The following is a 17,222-nucleotide window of genomic DNA, read 5'->3' as shown; positions in this document are numbered from 1 at the left end:
AGTGGCCGGGGCTGCCCTGGGCTGCGAGGGCTTCTGTGTCACTAGAAAATATTTCAATGCCCGGAGGATTAAGACGGCTTGATGATAAGCAATGACATGACAGATCACAGCAGCTCCTCAGAAATCTGCAGGGTCAGTGACGCGGGGGGTCGAAGAAAATAAAGCCGATTAGAAATAGAGTGGATACATGACAAGAACCAGTGGTCTGAGGCAAAGCTTCTGGAAACAAGTAGGATGTCCATGTGCGCGTACAAAACCAGAAACAACAGCAACGAAACACCAGTCACGCATTGTTTGGAAACCACACCGGCTGGAAAGCACTGGGGCCCGGCCTCGAAGTATGATGCGTGGGTCGGAGACTCCCCAGCAGGGAAGAAGGGCATTTCTCCTTCACCTTTCCAGGCTGTAATTGGCTGTCACCGAGGTCATTTCCATGTCTCCTGAGGCTGAAAAGCACACGCGGTCTTGTAGTTTTCCTGATTTTTATGTAAATGATCCATTTCATTAGTGCAGGAAGATAATTCAGGACATGACTTCAAGTAAAATGTTTACCATCAGGAGCAAAACAACAGCTGACCATTAACCTCGGCACCACGTTGCACGGAACAGTGCAGCCCATCGTGATCAGAGTTCGGAAACGAACTGACATCTAGAGTTTAACGCACAGCGCTCACCCCCAGTGATCATTTCTATGAAGTCACCCATATTCTTCTCTTAAAAATCTGCCCATTCAAGGGCTCCTGTAAGTTGCCGTCATCGACTCCTTCAGCCTTCGGGGCCCTCACCTGTGTCCTTGAAGTCTTACAGCCATTGGTCTTAAGCGAATCTATCTGAGGTTCCAACCCCTAATGAGATGCTTCTCTGCGGTGGGGGCTTGTGCTGCTCTGTCAGTGTTTCTAGCGCTGCCTCCAGCTCCCTGAAGGTCAATACCACGCGTGTCCTTTCTTCCGTACCTGCCACCCACCCCAGAGCTTTGTGCTTTGTTGGGGGGACAGTGTGGACGTTGCTCGGAGCTGCCGGATCCATCCAGCCTTGGAGGTTACAACACAAAAAGCCCCATGCTCAAGGAGCCTGAAGTTTTAGATAACGCTCAGACCTTGGATGGTCTTACTCTTTCTAAAGCACTTTCCACCCACGGTCACACCCATCTTCTGGGTGTAAGAAGTTGGAAAGGGATCTGTACCACAAGTGACATGTTCGGGGGAAAAAAAAAAATGAAGGCTAAGAAGTTACCAGATTTTCTCCACCATCGTGGTACTAGTGATTCTCACACTTGAGATCAGGATTCAAGCTTTCGCTCATCTGGGGCCCAGGTTGGTCCACAACGTCATGTTATTAACCAACTTGATAAATGAAAGCAGTTATCTTATTTTATTTGGGCAAAATAAAACCAGATGATAATCGTTTGCTTAATAATGAAACCACCGCCCCACAAAAAAGCAGCTATATATTTTTGTGTGGAACTCAAATCAAATCATATATAAGCATTTACCAATTACTGATCTTGTTGCCTAGCAACGTACCTTCATAGCACAGGGGAAGAATGTCTCCACTGAGTGAGTCAGGTCATGCCCAGAATTAGGACGTGAATGGCAAATTAGACGAAAATGGCTTCTCTGTCCCTATAGTACCAACCCAGAGTGAGCCCTTGCATGACAATAACAACAGACATCCGTGTGTACCATCCACCACTACCTCGTGCCCCTCCCTCTAAAGACACCCGCGGGATGCTGAAAGCTGCTTAGAATGCGTGTGAATGCTTGGGAAACTCAATCAGTCCATCGGTGTTTACCGGATGGCAGCTATACACAGAACGACTATGCAATCAATGGGCTGTGGATATCACGAAAATCATCTGTGAGTCACCCAGCAGCCGCTCTGTGTCCAAGAGTCCACTGCGAAAATGGATAGAGGAGAAGAATCCACATAACCCAGCACGACCGATAACTTTCTTCTGGCTCCGTGGCAGCGGAGATAAACAGAAGCGTGAAGGAGCCTACAGACACGCGGCGGGGGTCCCTGCCACCCAGTTAAAGAGTCTCACCAGCAGGCTAGATCTGGAAGCTTCTCCCAAACAGTGTTATCTGAGCGGCACACCATTTACCCACGCCCGGGGACACCACACGGGCAAAAGAGCAGTATCTGAAAACCATGTTGTCGGTCGATGTTGCAAATCCATTCGTGTCTGGATGTTTTTCATGGTCAGAGGGAGAATATTATGAATAAATGAAAAAATACAGTTTATGTCAAACATAATGGGAGCAGAAAGAACGTGTTTGTAAGCTACGGTTTTTGCAAAAGCGATTCCAAGTAAAACCTTCTTTGCGTAAAGCTGGGTACCTATGAGAGTGTTTGCCGAGCCAAGGTCCTTGTTATGAAAAGAGAGATGCTTGCCTAGCCCCAAATAAAGAAGATGTTTTAAAAAAAAAAAAATGCAGCCGCGGCTCACAGCCCACCGTTCACCAAGCTCGGCTCACTTCCGCCTGTCTGGAAGCAAGACTCTGGACATTGTCACAGGTTGGTCTTCTCGGCTTCCTTGGATATTCCATCCAGGGGATCGCTGATGGAGCGGGGAGCCATCTGCAGGAGGCGGGGTTCCCGGGCCGAAGAGAAGGTGGGGGACCTCTGCTCCAAGGAACTTGTCCAGAACTGGATGACTTGGTGCCACCTTCCATCAGCAGCCTTGGAGACATGTGGCCTTCTTTATTCCCTTTCCTATCTCTACACATCCTGCAAACCTCCTATCGGACCCCAGTCCTGCCCAGATGACAAACGCCAGGGCAGGATCTGGAGGGAAATGCTCACGAGGGACCAGGAAGCTGTTTCTGAGATGGAGGGACCTCTGGGAAGATGCATCTTGCTTCAAACGTGTGCAATCAGTCCTATCTCAAGAAAGCGCACGCACGCTACTCTGAAGAACCTTGGAAGATGGAATAACCCTGAACTTATCCTCTACTCCTGCCTAACAGGTCTAAAGGAGCCCACTGCCAACTCGTCCACTGCCTTGGATGCCAGGGGACATACCCCCGAACTTGACTCCAGAGCTGCTAATTTCTTCATTACCTGCGTAGCCTTATTGCTCTCTACATACTCCTACAAAGCTACACTTCCTGTACTCCCTGCTCTCTGCGGGGTCGGGGGAGGGCTGCAGCCTCCTGACCCACGATACACACCTAGAAGAGCTTTCTCAGGGAGGAGAAAGCCCTAAGGAGCCCCACAGTCTGCAGGAGCGCCCGGGGCGTTCTCCTTGAAGTGCCTTGACAACGGGACAGCGGCAGGTAAGACGTGTGCCCGGTGTGGACACACTGCCCCGTTCCCGCAGGACACAGCCTTGCCTGAAGCCAGACATGGGGCCAGGGGTTGTGCACTGGGGCTAGGGGCTTGGTCTTCCCAGACTCCTAACCCGGCTTCCTAGTCTCCCGCCTCCTGGCTTCTGCTTGGCTAGTTGGACTTCTGTTCCAGCCCAGGTTCATGGCCCTGGGCTTTCCCCCCATTTGCATTTGGGTCCTTACACACTTGTCCCTGTGCTAACAGACCCTCTAGTGGTTAATCCCTTCTGACCAGGGGCTTCCTGTCCGCAGAGCTTCATCTCTGGCCTGATCTGTCCAGGCCAAGCCAGTTTAGTACCCAGGAAACCACGTGATGTAACCTCTTACCGAGCCATATGTTTGTACATGGGGTCCAGTCATACATAAATTAAAGGAACTATGGGGGCACCTGGGTGGCATCTGCCTTCCTCTCAGGTTGATGTGGGAAACAAAGGCAAAAGAAAAATTAAATTTCCTTGCTACGCAGAGCCCACTGACGAGTCCCTGAAACAGGCAGAGTGACATTCCTCCAAGGACTCAGCTGCCTCGATGTTAACACCTTGCTAAGGGCAAAAGGCAATCTTAACCCGATCCCCCAGGATCCTGTTAAGTCTACTTAAACATATAAAAATTCCTTTGGACATTTCCTTTATCTCTAACCACCCCCTCCCCAAGATACATGTTGTCAATTACTCCCTCACCCAGAGCATAAGACCCACCAATACACATCTGAAGGGTCTCATGACTAAGGTTTTATTAGACTGTAGTAAATGACCTTTTCTTAACAATAGCCAGCCCTCTCAAGGTCCTGGAAACCTTGCTTCCAAATTCCTTAGAGACTTAAGCTTTCCCTAACGCCCTCCCAGTTTGAAACTATATAATCAGCCACTCTTCACAACCACAGGGCAGCGGGTCCCGTCCAGTGCTGTAATAAAACCACCTTTTTGCACCAAAGACGTCTCAAGAATTTTTTCTTGGGCTTCGGCTTTGAATCCTAACATCTTTGCTACATCGGGGTCATGGGCCCCGGGTCCTGGGATCGAGCCCCGCGTTGGGCTCCTTGCTCAGTGGGGAGTCTGCTTCTCCCTCTGCCCCTCTCCTCGCTCATGCTCTCTCAGATAAATGAATAAAATCTTAAAAAAAAAAAAAAAGAACTATGAGCAACTAGGACACCAGACCCGAGTAAGTGCAAATATAAGTTTAAAACTCCATCTCAAATCAGATATATATGATCTTAGTGAACTACGATCCCTGGGATCTTTCATAAACACAAATAATTGAGAACTGGCTCGTCTTACTGAATGAAGTAGATGAAACCAAGTAGTGACCATCCAGCTATAGACAGAAAAAGACAATCACAGGCTAATGAGAGCCCATTCCTTGGGGAATGCGAAGGCCTGATTTCTCTGGTGAGAAAGAAGTGTCCAGTGTGTGTGTGTTTGTGTGCGAGAGTGTACACGCCCATAGATCTTCTGCAGTACAAAGACCGTCTAAACTAAAATTAAGATTCCTTCGAGGCATAAGCATATTCCAGATAATTTGATTTTAAGAATCCAATGAATCTAATGTTCTTTTCATTACATCATGCTGCCTTGTAAATCCTAACTCCAGTAGTTTCTAGTTAAATCCTTGATGCATATGCTAATATAATGTTAAAGGCAGAAATTGCATGATTTACCCTAAACAAGATAGCCCACTTAAAAGCCCAGGGTGACCATTCATTCCCCAGGAGTTTTCCTTAATATTTATCTTCCTTAGCTGTTTGGCAGGGAATTATCCTGAAAGGCAGCAGAAATGGAATAGCCAGGGTGGTGTTCACCTTTGAGGTCTTTATTTGAAAAGAAACGGGGCTTTATTCCCGCTCTTCCGGTGTTTTGATCATGTGAAATGAGAAACTGACATGGAGTTACTCACTCCAGAAATAATTTGATGCCTGAAGCAGCCAAGTGCTATCAGGGTGTGAGAGCTAGAAATGGACAGCGTGGGCAGAGGGAAAAAAGCCTTTAATCCACAACTCTTTAATCCACAACACAATACCTGTGGCTCTTTCAGATGCAAAGCTAATTAATTGTCAATGCTGGGTGACGTGCTCTGTGGTTTGGGGGCTTCTTGGTTAATTAAATTTGAATATCACGGCTTTGTTTGCTAAAGGAAGTCATTTTTTTTTCTCCTTTAATATCAATATTTCTTTTCGTTCAACAAATTATTTGCTATAGTTGAAACTGGAGGACATCATTAAGTAAGTTATTTCAAAGAACGACAATCCGCATGAGGTCTCCGCAATACGGTGGGACAAACTGGACGCAGCAGAGGGGCAGAACGTCTGTCCCTGACTCTGCGGCAAGACTGCTCTGCCCCTGATGCTGGGATGTCTTTTCAATTGCCGCACCTCTGCAGCCCCACTAGAGGGAGAGAGGCAGAAATTTACACCCTCTCATTTCCTACCTACTCAGCCACCAAGCCATGTGGGTTGCAGTCCATGCGGACTGTGACAATCACGGTAAAGGCACACTGGGATAAAGTGCACTCATCACAAGCATGTGCAAAAGCTCCCGTGCAGAGAAGAAGGCAACTTTTATTTTCAGTACAGAAGCGATCTCCACTGAACAGACAGCATAGATGAGAGATTAGTCCAGAACTCGTGAATGGAGAAAGAATCTATAGTAATCACAGTCTATGAGACGGGAGGGGTGAACATTTTGTGACATTGAATCAAAGCTGCTAACAATGACCTACACTTTTTAAAAAGATTTATGTATTTATTTGGGATAGAGAGCACATGAGTCGGGGGGAAGGGCAGAGGGGAAAAAGAATCTTAAGCAGACTCAGCACAGAGCATGAGAACACCCCAGGGCTCAATCTCAGGACCCTGAGGTCCTGACCTGAGCCAAAACTAAGAGTCAGATGCTAAACTGACTGAGCCAGCCAGGAACCCTGATAATTTACTTTCTCTTGCACATAATGGCTTATTTGATTATTTCTGCAGGTGTAGGGCAATTATGCTACAAGGTAGCATGGGCAGAGAAAGGAGGTAGGTCTGGGGTGCACATCTCCATTGACAGGTTGTGACTTGAGCACCAAGAAGGGGCGTCCCCCCTCCCCTAATTCCCTCCCATCCCACTACTGCATTTACTGTCCCTACTGCTGCTCCTGAGGTTCTCGGGCGCTGTGCACAAGCAGGAGTGTGTGTGCGTGTGTCGCACGTGCGTACACGTACACCCATATAGTAAGGGGGAGGAGGGAGAAGCCAGGAAGAATAACAACTCAGGGGATTCCTCTCCATTAAAGATTTTGCTACATTCTTCATACTTATTTTATCTTGCAGTTAATAAATATTTTTGAAAAGAACGATCAAAAGATTAAACACTGCTGGGGCACCTGGGTGGCTCAGTGGGTTAAAGCCTCTGCCTTCGGCTCAGGTCATGATCCCGGGGTCCTGGGATCGAGCCCCACATCTGCTCTGCAGGGAGCCTGCTTCCTCCTCACTCTCTCTCTGCCTACCTGCGATCTCTCTTTGTCAAATAAATAAAATATTAAAAAAAAGATTAAACACTGCTGTAACAAAAGGAATTGTTTTGAAATTGCTGGCAACAGAGAAATTTATCTCAGCAAATGGAGATTTTGTTCACATTTCCTGGTTAACTCTGAAACCTGACCTGGGTGAAGCTGCCCAATTCACTCACCTTCACTTTGGAAGGAGTATTACTTTGCGGTCGGTGAAATCTACAGTAGGTAATATTACATATTTTATGCTGGGGCGAGTGTTCATTTTTGCAGTCCTAAATTAAATGAAGCCCATTTTTGCAGAATTGGGAGCATGATTCTATTATTTTAAGTAGCCATATCGGTTTAAAGTAGTATCTCAACTTGACTAACTTGTTGTTAACTGCAACTATGGTTTTCTGACACTGAATCCTTGGCTAAGAATAAAATTCCCAGGCATCAGGAAGATAATATTTATTCTAACAGAACTTCTAGGAACAGATTGCATGAAAGGAAGAAAACACCCATTCTCTAAAGCAGGAATCCATCCAGCTGCGTTCTCGCTCGGTCGGACAGAACGTGAGTCACGTTATATAATCCATCAAATGATCAATCATCTTCTCGTGTGGACTCCCGCGTTTGCGCAACAGACATACTCTACAAATTGCCGGTAATTTGAGTTTTTATAAATTGAATCTTATTTCACATTGATTTCTATTAAAATTGCAGAAGGCATTTTATCTTTATGAATGATATTCAATTGAGAGTGGCTATAAGCACTTTATCTTTAAATGTCTGTGCTTTCCTTCAACTCTGTCAAACAGATAAGTAATAACCACCAGTGCAAAAAGGTGTTCAACGATACAAAGAAGTGACTCCTGACATAGGACTAATTACCAAGAAAAGGTTCGGAAACACATCAGAGCTTTTGCTTTTTTTCCCCTAGCCTTGACTTCATGAAGAGGAGCCACTGATTTTCCACTTACAGTCACGGTTAAGATCTTTCTTAGTATTTGGAAATAAAAAAATATTTGATTTTGGTTTTTCCGATGGCATAGTCTTGAACAGGAAGATGGCCACCGAAGTCACGAGAGTGGCAGAGATGTCCAGGAGGGTGCCGAGCAGAACAAGAACATAAAGTGGCCCAGGATAGAACCATGAGGAACCCCAACATCTGTCAAGTGATGCAGAGAGGGGAGGGCGAGGGAGCGTTAAAGGAGCCGTGGACAGTGCGAGCGAAGGACAGGCAGTGGTGGGGGGAGGGGTCTCCGATGTCAAATGCCACTAAGAGACCAACAAAGCGAATAAAGAGTGTCCATGGGACCGGAACTAACAAGCTCATCGTTGAACTTGAACAGAGTCAAAGGAGAGGCAGAGCACATTGCATGGGGTTGAAGAATAAGTGGGGGCTGAAGAAGTAAACAGAAGGAGGCCTACGCCGCTCTTTCAAAACATTAAACGAGCAAAGAAAAAAGATAAGACATAGTTTTAGATCTTTACCTAAATGCCTTGGTAATTAGGATGCTACGATGCGAATTTGTGCTTAAATAGGGGCTGATATAAAAGCACCCATAAAAACCATTTCTATAGCTTATAAAAATTAAAGAAGATATCTTTCATCTTATTATCTATGCACTTACTTATTCAAGTTATTCTACAAATACTGACTGAGCACCTACTATTTACAGGTTACTGTGTTATTACCCATGGTTCCCAGCCTAAAGGACACGTTAAAACAAATTCTCCAAGAAAAACTAGGAGTCTGCAGACAAATGCTATATGTCACCTTATTGGGTGAGAATAATATAACTCAAGAGAAAAAGCCCCATCTTAGGGATCATAGTGACTTGGTTCAAATCCTGGCTCTGCTATTTCCTTGGACCCATAGGAAAATAATGACGCCCAGTGCCAAGGTCTGTTGGGAAGACAAAGGACATAACATGGGAAGTGGCCATCAGAACCATGGGCCGTAGTAGGAACTCAGCAGATGTCTCAATGCCTTCCCCTTTCACTCCTTCCGGATCCATATGCTTTTGTTTCCGTAAAATTAAGGGCCTAATTAATGTCCAACTGCATAGCCAACTTGGTCCAGAAACTGGTTTCTCTTACTGTCTCTTTCTACCTGGTTGCCTACATGTATTTTAAGATCTAATTTATTTATCTATCTATTATCTATTAAATTATCTAATTTATTTAGTACATTTTATAAGCCACTTAGAACCATCTTGGGGAAACAGATGCGGTATAAATCCTTAAACAAATGGTATCTGTACCTACTCTGTGATTCATTGAGCTTCTAGGTGATTTTTTTTGGTTCTACTTCTATCGAGGTGGCCAAGAGGAGCTCCCCACAGATGTCCTACCATAGAATGATGTTGTATTCGTCAATCCTTTCAAAGTTGGTTCAGCTGGGTGGTCCCGATTCATTACAGGTAGCTGAGGTTCTAGAGGATTAGCCGATGGATACTCTAGACTCAATCTAGACTAGAAAATCTCTCAAGGGTGCTTTCAGGCCCATGATTTTGACGGGCCTCCAGGACCCCACAGTGAAGCGTGGGTGGGGAACCGGTATTAGCTTAGGAATCCGTGCATGTTTCAGCAAACATTTGTCGAGTGTGACGATGCTTTAGTATTTCGGAGCCTCTCCAGAGGCAGAAAAGAGAAACAGCCAAGAGCAGAACTTCTGGAGCCAAACTGTCTTGATTCGAAACTGCCTTCTGCTCCTCGCAGCTCTATGACCTTGTCGAGCACATTTCTTGGCTGTGTCGCGGTTTTGTCAGCTCTCAAACAAGATATACGAGGGGCTGCACCTCACGGAGTAGTGAGATTTAAACTACGCACTGTCTGTCTGTCCGTCTGTCTATCAGTCTATCTCTTAGAACAGTTCCCGCCCCAGAGTACATACCCAGTGTTTGCCACAATTATCATCATCATGAAATATTAGTAAGAAAACCATGTCTTCAGCGTTCCTTTTTAGGGACTCTTTTCCGGAAGCTTCTAACTAGGTGAGTAAAGACAAGCAAGGTGAAAGCCTTTGCCCCTGCGGCCGTGGACCCCGATTGCGAACACCAGCCCCACCAAGAGCTTCTGCACATTCAGTCCTCTCCGGGAGGCTGACTAGGAGGGGGTTCAGGTCCCGGCACCTCAAGTGGGAGTTTTCCGTTGTGTCATGGGCTGGGGGGGGCCTTCCTGGTGGCCAAGAAAGGTCAGAAAAAAAGACATTCTCAATCGGAGCCAACAAACTGGGGTCTTCAGACAGCCTTAAATCAGACGTCAGGAAAATCTGCATCAGCGCCGCTGCTCTGGCCTGAAAAGCACCGGCCGGGGTAGACCGTCTGTCAGCCGCATCAGCTGCGTATCTGCAGGCTCTGAGCGCTGGAGGCAATTACTGAACTTGGTTGCTCCTTCGACGGTGCATCCTTGTGCGGGAATGACCGGGGCAGGACAACCAATGGTCACCGTCACCAGCACACTTCAGGCAGCGTCCTGGGCCCCTCCGAGAGCGCGTGCACCAAACAAATACACGTGCCAAGCCAAAACACTGCCCCAAGCAAACTAAGGGCAGTTGGGTTTAAACCAGCCCGTGACTGAAATGGGGTCTAGACAAAGTCACTATCCTTAATGCACTAGAAGTGAGTTGTCTGTGCTGCCCCCAGGCTGCGAGAATGGACTGCTGTGTTTCCTGCCCTGGCAGGGGGGAGGGAGGGTGTACACCTACCAGCCAGGCCCCTGATGGGGGGAGGGGGGTTCGGGGGGAAGAGGAGGAGTGACGCGTCACCAGCCACATTGCCCCTTACAACGGGCTGTGGTTACTAGTGTCTTCCTCGCCGGACGGCAAACACCATCAAGTCAGGAGCCACACGCCCATCTTTCCTGCCGCTGTGTTCCCAGCGCTGCACACCCACGGACGGGCGCATGGAGGACTGGCCCCACATCATTGACCCTGAAGAGGGAAAGTCTTCCTGATAGGGTCCTCACCTGCTTCCCATCAATGGGGGAGCTGGGAATCCCCGGGGGAGGGGATCTGTAAGAAGCCCAGGGCTTCCACAAGGCTATGCTTGGGGGGCCTATTGGGATGTCTTTGATTTTCTCAATATTCCAAAGCAAGGACTGTTAACAGGTTCTTCGTCATCGGTGGGAAAGATGGTTATTTTCTATTTTGTACGGGGGCTCAAAGAAGATTCTGCAGAATGCTTCTTAAAGGGGGCAGTGCAGGCAGTCCAGGCTTCTGAGACCTCTCTGGATTCCCCAGTGTTTTCTGCTTACCTGTCTCCAAACCCACAACCCTCGCTCACCCTACAGGAGGGCACGCGGTCAGAGCTGATGCTTAGTATCTCCCGCTCCAACCGGAGTCCTGCTCGCCCACAGTAGATACCCCATAAACACCTGTAGAATGAGTGAGCAAATAACCAGATTTGTTTGTTTGTTTGTTTTTATGGCTTGCTGACTTCTTAAATGATGATAATCCATGAAATACTGTGTTGTGTGGGGTTTTGCAGGCTATTACGCTCGTAAAACAAATACAATTATTGTGTTCGTTATAATTATTTTTTCCACATCATTAGTAGTCCGTGTCCAACATTTGTTTTACCAAGACTTTGAGGGAGGGATGTTTTCGAAGCTGCCTCTTGAAGGAAATATCTTCTTTGGGTTCTCTGTTGAGTTAGAGACTGTAGACTTTGGATTTATAAGGTTAATTCCAAAAGTCAATTTGATTAGGTGATTCTTTTTTTTTTTTTCCACTTCTGACCTTTAGAAAGGAAACCCTTTGCCGCCGGAGCTGCCGGGGAGGGCTCCCTTTTTTTCCTCCAGAGGGGGCTCAAAGCCCACATTTCCTTGGCCTATCCCTGGGGTCCTTCTCACCACAAGAGAGCCAAGCCTGTTGGTACTGCTCCCATTTATTGTTCACTAACTGATGAATCTTTGATTTTTTTAAAATAGATACTTTTCAAAATTATATTTTCAAGCTAATTAAATCAATAATGTGCTTGGACTTGAATGGTATGTTCTTAGGTTACGAACAAATGACAAATGAGAACATATTTTTCGACAACTCGGTTCTAATCCTACTCTACATTACCCCAGAATAAAAACATGGGTTATGCCACGCACTCAACGTCACCTAACTTTTCTCTCCTGCTGGATGCTCAAAACTTCTTAAATAAGACAAATGTGACCGTGGTAGTCCACGCTGATAGAGCAAATTCTCTATTTCAGGGGCCGGTCTTCCATTTTATGGGGAAAACGATTTTCCATTTCTTTCCTAGATGGTTTTCATTGCATTTTAAAAATAACTTCCTGTCTACATTCTTCACATGCACGTGTTATTCCCTTACAAAACAGGCAGCTCCTGGAGGGCACAGCCAGCATCTCCTGCAAATATTTATCCTACATCTTGCATGCAAGGGCCTAATGAACATTTGTTGACTGGAAAACAAGGATGCGCAATCAGGGCCAAGGACCGTGTGAGAGCAAACCAGTCTCTACTCCCAGAAGGCCATTCTTCAAGCATCTGAAAGTCACCAAAATACAGGACTCCCCACTGCCCCCAGGACTTTTCCAGCTCAGAAATGCTATTTCTTCTGTAACACTATGATGCTCTGATTTACTCTTACGAGCATCCAAATTATTATCCTACCCTTCTTTGGTGTTTTGGAAGGGTCATTAGTATCTCCCAACATCATGAGTTTTGGGCGTTCACCTTCATAAAGGAAATCGATGAGCAGAATGCTGGCGGGCAGAATTGTAAAAAGATTTTAAATTACCCGAAGCGGGGGTGCCTAGGTGGCTCAGTCGGTTCAACATCTGATCCTTGGTTTTGGCTCAGGTCACAATCTTGGGGTCATGGGATGGAGGACCCCCATGTTGGGCTCTGTGCTTAGCGTGGAATCAGCTAGAGATTCTCTCTCTCCCTTCCCTCGGTCCCTCTCTCTGTTCTCTCTCTCTAAAATAAATTTTTAAAAATCCTTTAAAAAATTACCTGAAAGATACTATAAGATCCTGCACTTATACTAGAGAAAGTTTCCCAGTGACTTTTCACTTCTCAAGGAAATCAGGTTCTCTGGACTCAATCTCCTCTCCCTTCTCCCGAATGGCCTTTCCTCTCTACGCTGTGATATTCATGAATATGAATGGACGAGGGGTCTAAGACCACCCACCCCATCAGTCACAGAACCCCGGTCCCCAGCACAGCTGTGGGTCTTGCATCCGCCCAGTGTACCTGCCCCACAATCCGTCGTTTCCCATCAGCGGTGAAATGCGACCCGATTTCACGTCGTATCTGATAACGCTGCTTATTCCTCATCCTCCTCGTGGCACCCAATTACCACGATCTATCACGAATCTTCGCCTATTTTGAGAATCTAGAAAATACAGCGCACCCTTGAACCCAGGCTGCACTGTGCAGGACCACTTAAACGCATGGATTTTTTGGTAAATACAGTTCGGTAACTGTATTTCCTTTTCCTGATGATTTTCTTAAGAACATGTTCTTCTCTCTAGTTTACTTTATTGTAAGAATACAGTACCTGTAATACATATGACGTACAGAATATATGTTAATCGACTTAGGTTACTGGTAAGACTTCTGGTCAACCAAAGGCTATTGGTAGGTACATCTTGGGAGAGTCCGAAGTTATATGCAGATTTTCAGCTGTGCAGTGGGTGCGGGCGGGGGATTGTGTTGATGCCCCTAAGTCCCACACTGTAGAAGGCTCAACTGTTTGAGTTTTAATCATCATGCAACATGAATATAATTACATGACAGCCGTGCACTTTCATGCTTCTGTGCATAAATCCTCATGCCAACTCCTCTGTCGGAAATGCCACCTGCTTCCTCATCCACGAGATGCACCTCTAACACGTGTGAGTCCGTCCCCACCACCCAAAGGAGACCTTATTCTTTTTCTTCCATAATGTCCAGTAGTATTTTGCTACTAGGGCTACTTTGGGGCTTCTCGTGAAGTATTTCAGCAGAACGGATCTGCATCTTGAGCAACCCTCCCCTAGATTCATTCTGATCCCCCAAACCTTACAAACTGCCTGCAATGTACCTGATGCCCCGGGAACGTTTAGGTACCAAACCTCTGCTTCCTGCCCTGATTCTTATCTGCAGGCCTGTATTTAAAATTAGATATATAGGCAACTGTTGATTTTGGTTAAGATCCCGGCAGAGTTTTAAAGGTAATACAACAGAGATTGAAATCTGTCTGGGTTCAGTCGCTGTTGCTGAGAGCCCAAGGCTGGCGACTGTTTTTTCCAGCCTTCATTTACATATTCATACTCAACCCTTTTCCTACTGCTAACGGCACACTGCAAAAATTTTTGCCTACACTTAGTAATCAAAATACCGAGAGAGAAAGCCCCCTGACGCTGGGGTGGAGGCGGAGACAGCGCCCGTGGAGAGCAGCCAGAGATCTTTCCGGAACAATCAGCCCAGCTGCCCCTCCCCACTCCCACTCCCCAGCTTTGAGTCCCCCGCATCCAGGGACAGTCTGGCAACTGGAACTCTGCGTTCAGCTGACGATAATGTGCAGATGACAGTTTTGGCTGTCAGGGAGCTTATTACCTAAGCGAGGAGTTTACATATTTATGAGCTGACATCTTGGATTTGTGGCTTTTGCAGAATTCCTTAATTTCCCTTTCGCACAGTCAGCCAATAGGCAGAGAAGGGCTTCGCAGGCTCCTGACGCCACCCCCCAGCCCCAGCCCCATGTCAAGATACAGTGGGCGGCTCATTCACGAAACTATCCGAGAGCCAAAGTTAAGTTAAAAACGAGCCTCTCCACTCCTGGGCTGGGCCCGGGGAGGCGAATGAGAGATACGTGGGGTGCTCCGTTGATGGCAAAGGCAGCCGTCGTGGGATTTCCATCTGGATGTGCAGGATTCCCATACACACCCCTTCAAAGTGTTCTATGAACAAAGCCTGCTCATGGACCTGAACTCAGCCACCCTCTGGGCTACCCCGTGACCCTGCACTGGCCACTGTGAATGACTATTTCTCTTAAACGTGCTTTTTCTTCCCCACTCTTCTCCTACAAAGACTTTTCCTGAGGGAAACTCCGCCCTAACGCAGAGGAAGAGCTCGCTTCATCATGGACCAGAGTCCGAGCATCGGTAGAGAAAACCATAACCTCCCGTGTGTGGGCTTGTGACACGCAGCAGAGACCTAAATGTGAGGCTGGAATCCAAGTCCAAGTGTGTGAGGCTCCCAAGTCCTTGCTGGTACCTTCCTTGACTGTGTCACCACCAGGATGAAGCCGAGGAGTGGGCGAGCTCTACCCTCTTTGCCCCTGGGTCCTTTGCCCCAGGACCCCTTTCTTTCTTTCTCCTCACCTGTCTCTTTAGAAAGCTCCCCCCATTCTCTCAGGCACCGATCTGCAATCACCCACTCACCACCCTGGGGTCAAATCAAGTCATGCAGTGATCCCTCCCAGGGGCACCGGCTTTCAGAGCGTTATCTCTCATTTTGGAATGAAATCTTTTGTCGCTCACAGATTTTCAAACATCAGAGCCTCTGGCGCACACAGACCCTGCTCTGCTTCTGTGACAAAGAACGGACCTGTCTTGCAAGGACAGTACAAGAAAAGAAGATTGTTCGGTTCACTAAAGTGTATCCGGAAAAACCCACCTAAAATACGGGGACGAAAAGTACGCTGTGCCTGAGACAAACTTAAAACTAAAGGCGACCCCATAGCACTCTCCACCGATCAAAGCCTTTCACACATTCTTTCATTTTATCTTTGCTGGAGACCTCCGATGGAGGCAGGGCAAAGGTCCTCGTTCCTTCTTGCTTTCATTTACGAATTCATTCAGCAAATGTCGGTTGAGCAGGGTCCTGGTTTTGACATTCAGGATGGGAGGGGGAGGTGGTCAAGGTCAAGGTGATTACAGTCTGGTGAGGGAGACAGAGAAGCACACCACGATGTCTCTGTGGTGAGGAAGCCTCCCGTGGACAGAAGCAGGAGCCACATTATTGTGGGGGAGGGGCCCTGACCCAGGCGCAGGGGCCCAGGGAAGGTTCCACCGGAGAAGAGAAGGAAGGGATTAGCCAAGACCTGGAGGGAAGGAGGACCCTCTGGCTTGAGGGTCAGCGTGAATCTCAGTGGAGTAACCCATTCAGGGAAATGAAACTATTTCCATATGTGGAGATGGGGAAGATGGGATCATGTTCGCGAGGTCATACAAGGGGACCCAGCTCTTGACTCCTACGCCAGCACCCTGTCTTCCCCGGGATCCCCGTCATTTAGGATCGGGGTCCTCTGTAGAAAGAATAGGAGGACATGAGGGCAGTATTACCAACGAGGACACAGCAGGACACCATGCTAAGCACATGACACCATTCGATTCCCACAAAATCTCATACACTACGATTTTATGCATTTTATTGACACCAAGAACAGAAGCTTCTAGAAGCTAAGAAATGTACTGGTCAGTAGCTCACAGGTGCATACTGACTATTGATTCTGCGGGACGTAGCTGTGATCGGATAGTGTCTTCCTAGAGGAAGACAACGAGAAAGTGTGTGACAGAGAAGGCAAGTCCTTCCTCCCATCAGGAAAAATCCCAGAGGCATTTTTCACAGGTCAGATTTCTTTTTCCAAAGTCTTCTCTGCAGCCTTTCCAAAGGAACAGGAGGGAAGATGAGGTGGGGGATGGGTGTGCTGTGTCCACACATCATTGCTCTGCAACCAGACTCACCAGGAAGCTGAGAGTTCCCCGCAGTATAGACGAAGTAGACAGGATTAGCGCTTGTGGTGAGAAGCATCCTGAAGGTGTTAAGACTGTGGACCGTGAGCTCAGACAAAGAGCAAAGACATGAGCCCAAAAAAGTGAGGGGGACCCTAAGGGTAGCACTTTTTCTTGGAGCTGAAGATCTGAACACCACACTTGGTTTTGGCAACCTTGGTAAGCTCCCAACCTTTTATTTATTTATTTATTTAGTTAGTTAGTTTTAAAGATTGATTTATTATATTTTAGAGAGAGAAAGAGAACAAGCAGGAGGGGCAGAGGAAGAGGGAGAGAGACTCTCAAGCAAACTTCACACTGAGCCTGGAGCCCAACACGGGGCTTGATCTCACGACCCTGAGATCAGGACCTGAGCCGAAACCAAGAGCCAGGTGGGACCCAGTTGCCAAGGAAGAGGGGTGTGCGGGGAGATCGTCCTCTCACAGTCGGGACAGCAGCGCCGAGTGAGAGACCCAGCAGTTCGTTCTGAGCACGCTTTCCGCAAACCATGGGGCCAAGAGGAGCGCTGGCTCCCTTCCACCTGCAAGGCATCGATCAGTTTCAGGCTCGGAACCACTGGCCTTGTCAATTTCGACCTTCATGTTGCTTAAAAGAACTTCGCCTGAAACTCCTCCAGGGCGACCTGCGTCTTTCTCTTTCGCGTCTTTCTCTCACCTTGACTGTAGTAGGTTTTTAATCGCCCAG

The 17,222-nt window shown here is 47.2% G+C and overlaps 1 protein-coding gene across 2 annotated transcripts in view; it reads right to left on the bottom strand.

The window, feature by feature from the left end:
* The window catches only part of KIF26B (kinesin family member 26B), a 416,715-nt gene that overhangs the window by 128,650 nt on the left and 270,843 nt on the right, over positions 1-17,222 (bottom strand). The gene's annotated exons all lie outside the window — the stretch shown is intronic.

Source organism: Neovison vison, chromosome 10 (assembly GCF_020171115.1).
Source record: "Neovison vison isolate M4711 chromosome 10, ASM_NN_V1, whole genome shotgun sequence".
Taxonomy (NCBI): Eukaryota; Metazoa; Chordata; class Mammalia; order Carnivora; family Mustelidae; genus Neogale; species Neogale vison.
Note: the sequence above shows the minus strand (reverse complement) of the source record. Positions and strands in the feature narration are given on the sequence as shown.